Consider the following 10,924-nt stretch of genomic DNA (forward strand, 5'->3'; position numbering starts at 1 on the left):
TATTAGAGAAGGGCCATGAAAGCCACCACAATCATTTCTTTGTCCCTCATTTCACTAAGGACTGGCTACAGAGTTCTGCAAAATCCATTTTTTCAAGACATTAGAAGCTGCCTTCTGCTTTAAGGGCAGACAAGAAAGAAGGGGGACTTGGGTGGAAGAAAGCAGCAGCTAGGGCTAAGGACTGAGAAAACACTGGTCAGCTCTGCTTTGCTCTTGGGGGATGCTGACACAGTCATGACAGTCCTGCTGCATACAAAATGCCTGCCACCTGTGACCTGTTATTTAAAACTAGAACTGATATCTCGTACTTCCTTACATTCCTGTCTTTCTGCCAAATTCGTTGAATGAGCAAATCTAACCTACAAGGAACCTCCTGGGCAATCTGAGTGATCTTCTGGCCCTTTAATGTACTATTTAGCAAACAAGTAAGTTCAAATAGGGTGCCAACTGATTAACTGGTTAATAGGCAGCTGATGTGTACAACATAATAGAGGGAACAAATAAATATGTATATTTTGTGGAATTAAAAAGCATTTTTTCTGTAAGGATTTGTATTTGTATTGTCTCTCCTCTGCTATGTAACTCTTTCCACCATAAGATGCATGGGTGGTCATCACCATTTATTAGGTTTTTAAATGTAATGAAGTCCACTACAGCAAATGAAGTTTTATAGCAAACTCTTAAAATCTCATAATAATGAGTAAGGGCCTGCAAAGTATTGCTGGAGCTCCAGTGATCTCTATACTATAAACCACTAATTATTTCACCTTCGTATTTGAGGAATGATTCTGCAGACCCTGCAGACCTTCTAAAACCTATATGGAGTCTTATCACAGATCATTAATCCAAATAAGATATTTTGAAGACATGATAAGTAATACTTTGAGATATTCACTCCTTCGCTATCACAAGCAACTATTTTTAACAGGTGTCATATGCCTGATAACATGTAGAAATTCTGTTTGCATACAGTATGTTTCTAAAAGGTCATCAAAAAAGGATAGATGTTTGAAGTGTGTAAAACGGTATTTCACATTTGCAATGAATGGTTTAATTTTATCACTTCTTGTGCTTTTTTAGATCCCTCAAGATGGACGTCCTTATCATCACTGACAAACAAGGACAAAGGAGGTCCTTTGGTTTTACAAACATATATGGAAGACAAGAATTTGGGAGGTCTCATCTGCAAAAATAATTTTCAGAAATTCCTCTAGATGTGCAGCTCCACTGGTGATCACTACTAATGGTGTATTTTGCATTCATGTTCTCTTGATGTGTTTTGGACACATATAAATTGCAAAGGGACAAAAATAATGTCATGCTGTGTAACTAGAAAGGTTTTTGCTGTTACCATCAATGGGTGTTTAACAAGACAATGCAGTGCAGCATGTGGTAGGAATCTATCAAATACAAGTTATATCATTTCTTGGTCCTTCCTGCTCCTCTTATTTTCTCCTGATTTTCTTTTGGTTTCCCAGTCTTCTACATTGGAAGATTTCTGTAAGAAAGTAATCCATATTGCGTGTTAGTGAAGATTCAAGCAAACACATCAGTATCTGTAACAAAAATACATTATGCCAGTACCCAACGAAATGCCATAATAACAAGGCTAAAACATGGTATGAACAACATGAAAGAATCTTCTCGTTGAAAAGAAGTGAATAATTAAAATGTTGGGAAGAGGGCGATATTAAAGAAGCTGCTGTCAGATTTTCTCAGACAAGAATGGATTGGGTTTTGCTTTATTTTTCTACTTACTGTCACTAGCTGCTAGAATTCCTGTCTTAAACAAATGAACAAATTAACCTAAAATGTCCTCTGACCTTAAGAGGAACATGTGGAGAGCTGCTGTGATATCTTACAGTCTCTTTTGTGAGAGAAACGTCAATAATTAAAAGTTAATCTACTGGGAGAGATACCACCATCCTTAGCATCACTCACTGTGGGTTGTGGAAATACACTTTAAAGCAGGCTGTTTTATCTCTGGAAGTCACATGGTAGGATACTTCAGAGGATTACAAATGAATTTGTCTGCAGCATAAAGCTGGCTGCCTCGACAGCTTCATTCTCAGAGTCCTGTAAGACCGTATTCAGGAACACTTTGCATTGCAACTTCCTTGTAATGAAATAAACAACATTTTTTGCATGGTGGTGCTGGGTTTGTTATTAGGAATATTGTTATTACGGTGATTGCTATTGGCTTCAACAATCCTTTTATTGCCGAAAGGTGCACACACACAAAAGCAAACCGATGGCACGGCAGGGGAGCTGTCAGACGGAGATGGGATGGACGAAGCACCACGAGTAAGGTGTCCAGGAGCTGGACTCAAAGGCCAATACCTGGGACAACTTTCTCTTGACTTAAAATAGAGCTAACTACATAGCTGGGCATAACCAGTCTTTTTTACCTGGGGGATCCTGCAGAACTCTATCATCTTTTTTTTCTTTTTAATTAAAAAAAATACATTAACAGAATTTGGTATCATAGTGGATATTGAAGAGTATTGATTGTTGTTTGTCTGTGCTTTATAATGTAAATTAATGTCTCCATCTCTCCTTGTTCCCTGCACAGAAACATACTAATAATACATAACACTGGATAATATGCTTAAGAGTATAACTGAACCGCTATTCCTCCCATTTAATGGTTACGAGGGCAACTTCGCTTATTCTTTGAAGAAATTCTCTCTGTGGATGTATTTCGATTTTGGTATATGAAAAATTATTTGTGAGAATAGAGAATAGGGATCTGGATTAGTGCACGACCTGAAGAGAAACGCACTGTGCATTCATGACTGATGTGAAGCTGAGGTGCAATATATTGCCTTTGTTAGAGGTGTGATTAAACAACTCTGCTGCAACTGATGGAAGAAACTATACCCTTCATTACCTGCAAATGTAGAGACATGTTACTACTGAATACATCCTGGACCGTAAGGGCAAGGGAATTTCTTAAGCTGCATCATGGGCAGAGAGGTTTGTGAAAGTGTCTGATTGTATGAGTGAAAAAGGGAAAAATGAGGCAGAAGACATTCAAAGAATGATCTGGAGACTAAGGACAGAGAGAAAAGTGTCTGCAGCAAACAGTGTTTAGAAAAAGCAAGTTATTTTGCTTTAGATGTTTTCTGAAAAGGATTTGGAACCACAAACTATTCATTGCTGCTGCACTTGGGAGAAGAGGGTTATTGGTATTTGTGTATAAAAAAGGATTGCATTAGGATGGCTGACTACCACCCATTTCTCTTTGTTAAGGAAAAAACTGACAAGAGTTCTTTTTCTTATTTACCTGATTCTAGTTCAAAAAAAAAAATAAAGAAACAAACAAAAAACACACAAAAAAACTAACAAAACTTACTGCTGTTAAAAGAAGTCACTTGATAAACACATGAAAAGGATAAAACCGAGGACTTAGTGACCCAGACAGTCCTGCATTAAAGCCAGTTCTGGTTTTCCTCCCTAGCATACTTCAATGCTAACCATTTCTATCAGAGCTTTGATTGTTTTGCAGATGTTGATTAAGGGGGAAAAAAAAAAAAAAAAAGAGTATAAGAAGAGAAAGTAGCACCCAGGAGAAAAGAATAGGGAATTGAATAGTGAGTTAATAAGCCGACATAGACAAACACAACCAGCCTTCCCTTTTCTATTTCCACCTGAGCTGCAACCAATCCTCTTCTCTGCTTTCTGCAACTTTTCGTTTAAAAATGCCTAAATACCCTTAGAAGCTTTTGCAAAACACCCACTATGCTGTTTGTTTACCTTGGTTCAGAATCGAAAGTCTCATTGCTCCCCCGGACATGAGGTTCGGTCCGTGAGCCAGGAGCGGATGGACTAAGCCCCAGGCTGGCTGGAAAGGGGGGGAAGCTTGTTGGGTTGCTGCCCAGCCAGATGACGCATGGGTATGGCACGCTGCTAGTTGGGGGATTTATTCGTCACACTCCTCTGGGTAAATCCTTGCTTTGACTATTTTAGTGAGGTGGGGGAAAGCTTTTCCTGCCATGGTGAGTGTGGGTACATCCCAACTCAACGTACGTAAATATTCATGGAGACAAGAGTCTTGGGAACGGCTGGCACTTCGGAGGCCACTTTGCTTCGGTCTTTTAGAGGCATAGCAGAGTAATCCTTCTCTTTTTTAGTACTGAAACTGTTCTTGTTTCCATACCACATCAGCTTTTTTACCATCTATGGGACTGAAGAAAGGATTTCAGAAAAGCCTCTCTGATCTGCTGCACCAAGCTCACAAAGCATTGCTACCATGGGCAAGTCACCTCGGGAGACAGGGAGAAAAGGCCACTGGGAGTCATTCCTATGCCTAGTGGAGTGGTGCCCATACAAACTAGAAAATGCTGGACAGAAGAAGAATAAAACAGCATTTCTGTCATGTAGGGAAATGATTGGTAAATGCAAAAACTTTCCTATAAGACCGGTTTTACTCCTCAGAACATGGCAATAACTGGCAGCCTTTGTTCAAGTCAGTTTCTGAATCTCTGTGTCACTGAGCAAAAATAATGAAAAAATCTGTCCAGTAAAGCTACATTTTGATTTTTTATAGAAATTTTGGTCTGAAAAAAATAAAGTCTTCTGAAACATTTGTTTTCTAAATGTTATAATAGGGCCACATGTTATGGGGAAGGAGGAAGAAGTCTCAGGAATTTCAGTTTAGAGATGGATAAATCAAAGCACAGTGAGGGTGTCCTGATCCAAAACAGAACTGTGAATAAAACACACAATTCCTGAATCCTTACCCTATGTTTTTCACTGTTACTAGCTGGAATATTTGGTGGACATATTTTTGGAATCTCCTCAGGTAAAAGGATTCTTGGGTTTTACAAATAGATTTATAAGGATTACAAAGTTTGGCTTTCAGGGTGTTAAGTTTCAGGTGAAAATGCATTTCATATATTTATTTTCTGATTTCTGAGTTCAGTTTTGGCATCTCTGCCATTTTCCAGCTAGGGATGAACATGGTGTACTATTTTTAATTGCACTCAGGATCTGTCCCTGGCTTGCTTCTAAAGATAAACAAGACCACATGTCAGTCCTTACATAAGTTGGTAGGGCCATTTCAGTCTTTTGTTTCTTCCGTTTAGTATTGAATTGCATTTATAAGCACCTTCAAAAAAACTAGAAGAATTACTTATTTTATAGGCAGAAGCAGAATCCGACTAGTTCAGCAACTTGTTTGCAGAATCAGTCCTATGGCCAAAGTGGACAATTTTGAACTAGCGTGCTCAAAGGGGAAGTTAATCCTTGTTACTTAATAGTTGCTTTGTAGCCTTGAAAATAAGAACTGATATTCTTTATTCATTTGTATTTTCCCTAATTAGGGTGGGTTCTGTGTAGTCATATAGTGGTATCTTTTTTTGAACACAGCTATGTATTTGCCATTCTTGTTATATTGTGTCAGTGAGTGAGTTCTGCAGGTTGCGTACAGATACATGCCGTGTACTTATAATTAAGGAATAAAAGTCTTTAATGAACATTCACTTTTTAGACACCATTTGAAGCTCTTATTTCTCACGCTGATTTATTATGTTGACAAGTCTAACAGAGGAGAGGACTATGAAGTGGTTTGAGGTTTTGATTCTGCAACAGATTGGTTATGTGATTTGAGCAAAACATTTGAGTCATTCCAAGACAAATGCAAAAGAAGCAATATATGTGATATAGACAGCCTTTGGTGAGGCTTTTGAAATTCCCTCCTATGATGTCATTAAAAAGTGAGGGAAACACTGGCTTGCATGAACTACTGCAAGACAGTACATGACTGATATAAAAACCATGCTCAAAACACAGTTTTGAATGGCCAGTTGTTAAAGCACGTCATCTCAGAGGATCACACTGGTTCTGATAATAGGCAATACTTCAACCAGTGACTTGGCTGATGGAACAATGAGTGCACTTACTAAATTTGCAAGATATGAAGGTATGAAGGGCCAGAATCTTTTTTTTTTTTTTTTTTTTTAGAATGGGATTAGAATTCAGTAAGAATCAACATACATAGAAATAAGTTCACAAGTCATACACAAGTTGGGAGGAAGACTGGTTAAGCAACATTCTGCTGTCAAAAGAAAGAAAGAAAGCCTTTTGCTGGGATATATGAGCAGGCATGTAATATGTGGAAGCCAGTACTGAAAAAACCTCAGCTGGAGTGCTGTCCTCAGACTTCAGCACAGCTCTTTTACAAAGTCAAGGACCAATGGGAAGAATTCCAGAAAGAATAATAAAAACAACTGGAGATCTAAAAAACATGACCCATGAGGAAAGATTAAAATAACTGTTTAGTCTTTGAGAAAACGGAGGGGATAGATGATGCTGTCAAATACAGTAAACGTTGTTTCCTGTAACCACTGAGATAAGCTCATTACCTCTCATCCTACACTGCAGCAAAGGAGATTATGTTGGACTTTAGGAAGTATTTCTGGCTTGAGGATAGTTGGCACTGGAATGCACTGCACAGGGAGGCTGTGCAGCAATCTCCACACTGGAAGTTTGGAGAAAGGGTAAACATTAGTCTTGTCTATTTGTCTCTTTCTTTCTTTCTTTCTTTCTTTCTTTCTTTCTTTCTTTCTTTCTTTCTTTCTTTCTTTCTTTCTTTCTTTCTTTCTTTCTTTCTTTCTTTCTTTTTTTTATGTATAAATTTGAATAAAAATACAGCCCTCACTGGTTTTATGTTATACCAATAAGACTCACATAAGTTGGGTGGTTACTTATGCCAGTGGACTTGCTTTCCAAATGCGTAAATAAAATGTTGAAGAAATATACTTGACTGGGGAATTCTTGTCTGTGCTGTGGTTCCTCAAGCTCTATAACTGGTACAATTGAACTAGTAGAAGGAAAAAAAAAAGTCTTTAGAATAGAGAAAAGTTACAACATCTGAACCTTTTTGGTGCATAGCCAAACATTTGTTGTTTCTTTATACCATGCTATGGGGTTGCAACATATGTGGGACTTCTATGAGTATATTCATCCTTTGGTTTGCTTGAGTTTATTGTTTTATAACATCTTCTTTGAGATGGAAGAAATAATTACAGGTTATTCAATATTAAAAACCAATAAAAGAAACCAGCAAAAAATACCACAGGCAAGTAAAAACAAGATTTCAAAGTTCATCTGTTTTAATTACCTGTGAAATTTCTGAGACATCCTTCCATACCAGACACTCAAACATCTGTTAAGAGAAGAACCATCTCCCTTCTTTTTGCCTCCCAACCTTTAGGAGAAAAGATTTGATTAGCTGGCATTTGTGTTTGTGCATATATGCAACAAATTTTAAATCTATTCAAATCAGACCAAAAAAAACCTGCTGTTCTTGGTTTCTTTAAAGTCCTGCAGCAATTCTTGCTTTCAGCAGAGAAGACTGTGATGTCCTGGGCCTGGCTTCTGTGAAACACCTTTGTCTCTTCTGCTTTTTCTTCCCTGAAATCGATTTCTTAAGGTCCAGTGGGTTGTAACCACTAGTGAAATACACAAATACATATGAAGACACTGTCAAACTGATGGTTTAAATGCAGTAGAAGACTTGGACAGACAAAGGTGCCATAGTTAGGGGGACTCCAAGCAGTGAGGGAACTATTTGCAATGATGTTTGCCACATTTTGCTCAAGGGTGACTGGACAGAAGCTACACTGACGAGACCATCACTCATTAGTATGTAGATTGTTGTGGCCAAGTCTGACACTGCCAAGATATCTATCTGGCTTTCTACCTAGCTGGAGAATGGGGATTTCTGATTTGGGGCATTTAACCACACTGAGGAGTCCATAAGGGACACATGAATTGATTTAACAAGCCGAATGAATAGATACGATGGAAGCAGCAAACACTAGTGGCCTTTATAAAAAACAGAGTTTCAGCAAAGTCCATCCTCCAGATAATACATATTGTGTGGTTTTGTTCAATGGTCCTGTCAGACTGCATCTATTTAATCAGAGACACCATCCATGGCATATGCTGTCCCACCAGAACTATGAACTACATACCCGTCGCTTTCTACTGGCAGGAGTGACTCTGCTCATTTAGAACAAGAGAGATGTGTGCTTGTGTTTCTAATATGACTTCCAGTTTTTCTGATTGCCAGTGCCCTAAGGGCACTAATGGGGCTTAATCGCCCTTGTCAGCCTCAGCTGGGGCCCCCAGCCAGGCAAGTTCTTCCCATAGTGGGAAGGGGCTCCAGGGCTCCATTTAAATTCCCAGGCCACCAGGACTTGTTTGTGCCTTGTCTTGGGTGAGCTCCTCTTGGTTGTTACCTCCTTGGATGAACTTCAGACTTGTGCTATAGGTGCCTTTGTCTCCAGTCCTGTCTCTTGCTCTTATTGACAAGATTTCTTAGATGAATCCTGGACCTGATTTGATATCTCACCTTTCATGGTCACAAAGCCTGTTGCTGTCACCAGCTCTGGACTGTGCCCTCACTGGTGGGGTTGCCTGTGGCTCCCAGCTCATGATGCCTGGAGGAATAACCCCACTCTGACACTGAAGTACACCTCGGGAAACAGCCAAGGGTTGAATAAAAGCACTCTTTAAAATAAATATTTACTCGCCCTTTTTATGTCTCTGAATTTAATCCAAATTATTTTGACTTTTGGATTTTAACCATGTAAATTATATTTTCTGTAGATCATTGCTGTCTGACTTCTTAGAGTATTATATACAGCAAAATACAGGAATATTCAGACAAAATAAATCTGTTGGTGATTAATTTTAGCACAGTCAAATGTCTTTGAAACTGTATTCCTTTTATTTCTTGAAATGCAAGATGTCTAATCTGGTTAAGACAGCAGATTGTCATGCCAAGTACAGTCATGTACAGGATTAAGAACTATAGGATTACAGATCCTAATTATAGACTCTTGTCAGTTTACTATGTCTTAATACATTGTTTTCAACCTCTGATTCCACTTGTCATGTCTTCTTTGCAATCATGTTTTTAATGAGCTTCCTGACACATCTTCTAATTTGGCAAACCCATATTCTGATAGCACTGCATGGGTTCTATTGCATAGCAATACTAGGGAATTAAATAATTTTAAAGGTCAAAGCTCTTCAAACTGAACACTTCCGTTCTATGAGGCTTCTTGCAACAAACTTCAAATTACACTGCTATTTGAATACTCTACTTTTTGCACCACTTAGTTGCTCGGTTTTCCAATTACTTCCAGAAAAGCTATGGATGACGATTCTCTGCAGCCATTTTTGCTGTCTGATCCCAACTGTAGTCTATGTAGATTCACAGGCTGAAAAAAGTTGAGAATATATTACCATTTATAGGTAATATATTTACTTTATGATGAATGGCATTGATGTTTGTCTTTTGACGTCCTCTTTGTCATATTATTTTGCCCTTGATGAAGCTCTTGCTTGGCAGATGCTATGGTTAATGTGTCACGGAGGACATTATTTGTCTGTGGCAATGTCCTGCAGGACTGGTCAAATGGGATTCTTTCACATTCAGTGGAAAGCTGTCAAGATAATTAACATTTCAATTATTGACTGGAACGTGTCCTAGATTCCTTAACTGATGAATGGGACAAGATCTTGTTTACATCATTATTTTTTTTTTTGCTAAAGTTCCTCACCGAAGTGCAGGGTGCAGCCAATGCGGCTGTCATTGGAAGCACGCTTCTTGGCAATCGCGCTGGACCGGTGGTAAAATGGAGCCCTGGTTATGGCAGCCTTCCAACATTTTGCCTACTGCTTCTAAAGACATATAAAACACAAAACAATGCAGACCAGGATTTCAAAGGTTAAAAAAAAAAAAAAAGTGAAGAGTGCATGTTAACCTCTGAAAAGATGGAAAATTGCTTGATCTATTGTGGTTGTATCAAGGTGGCCCTAACGAAGGCTAAGGACATAGGTAAACCAAGATTAGAAGTAGTAATCTCTCTTTATCGGACAAACTACTAGAGTTGGAAAAACAAATCTTTTTAGCATGTGAGCTCTGTTTTAGCTGTATACGTGACCTTATTTCACAAGTCTTGTGCATACAAGGTACAGTTCAATCTTCATTACGTGCATTAGACAGGCTCTGGACCCAATTTGGGGCAGTGCATGCCCCATGAATGAAAAACCACTGCATAATGATGTGGTACACATTTCATTTTCTCGTTTTTAATTGCGTAACGAAGTGTCTTTGTTACTGTATATAACTAACCCCAGGATTATCAATTTCCTTGTGTTTTTCATGGTAACAGACTTTAAAAGCCCTGTCCTTGTGTGCCCTCGAACAAAAGTGGTGCTGCAACCCTCTCTTCCAGACCATGCGCAGAGGCACAAAGTGTCGATGGATCTCTCCTGAAGTTATGAGTCTGTCTGCAGTCTGTCTGTCCACACTCTGTCTTCTCAAGAAGCACACCACCTGAAACCAGTTGTTCAAACGCCAGCCCCCGCCACCCGCCATGGCTGGCCTAAAACGACCAGGCAACGTCACTTTGTGGCCTGTGCGTTTCCCATGGGTGACTGGCCCATGGCTCTGGCGCTGCCACTGACCAACCCAACTTGTCCTACCATGCCACACCACCTCCTTCCCTCAGCCATGGGCCTGGCCTTGCCTTGTAGCTTGGCTACGAGGGGTGAGAAGATGGGGGAGTTTAGGTTATAAATGAGGAGACATTTCTTCTCAGAAAGAGCAGTCAGGCATTGGAACGGGTTGCCCAGGGAAGTGGTGGAGTCACCTTCCCTGGGGGTGCTCAAGGAAAGGTTGGACGTGGTGCTTAGGGACATGGGTTAGTGGGTGACATTGGTGGTAGGACGATGGTTGGACCAGATGATCTTGGAAGTCTTTTCCAACCTTTATGTTTCTACGGAGGTCACCTCCGAGTGCTTCCCAGCGAGCTGCCGCCGACAGGAGCCCGCTCAGCCCGCCACAGCCTCCCCCACACCACCACCCCCCCATGGCGGCGGTGCCCCCCACCCTCGCCCCTCTCTC

The sequence above is a fragment of the Anser cygnoides genome, chromosome 1 (genome assembly GCF_040182565.1).
Source record: "Anser cygnoides isolate HZ-2024a breed goose chromosome 1, Taihu_goose_T2T_genome, whole genome shotgun sequence".
NCBI lineage: Eukaryota > Metazoa > Chordata > Aves > Anseriformes > Anatidae > Anser > Anser cygnoides.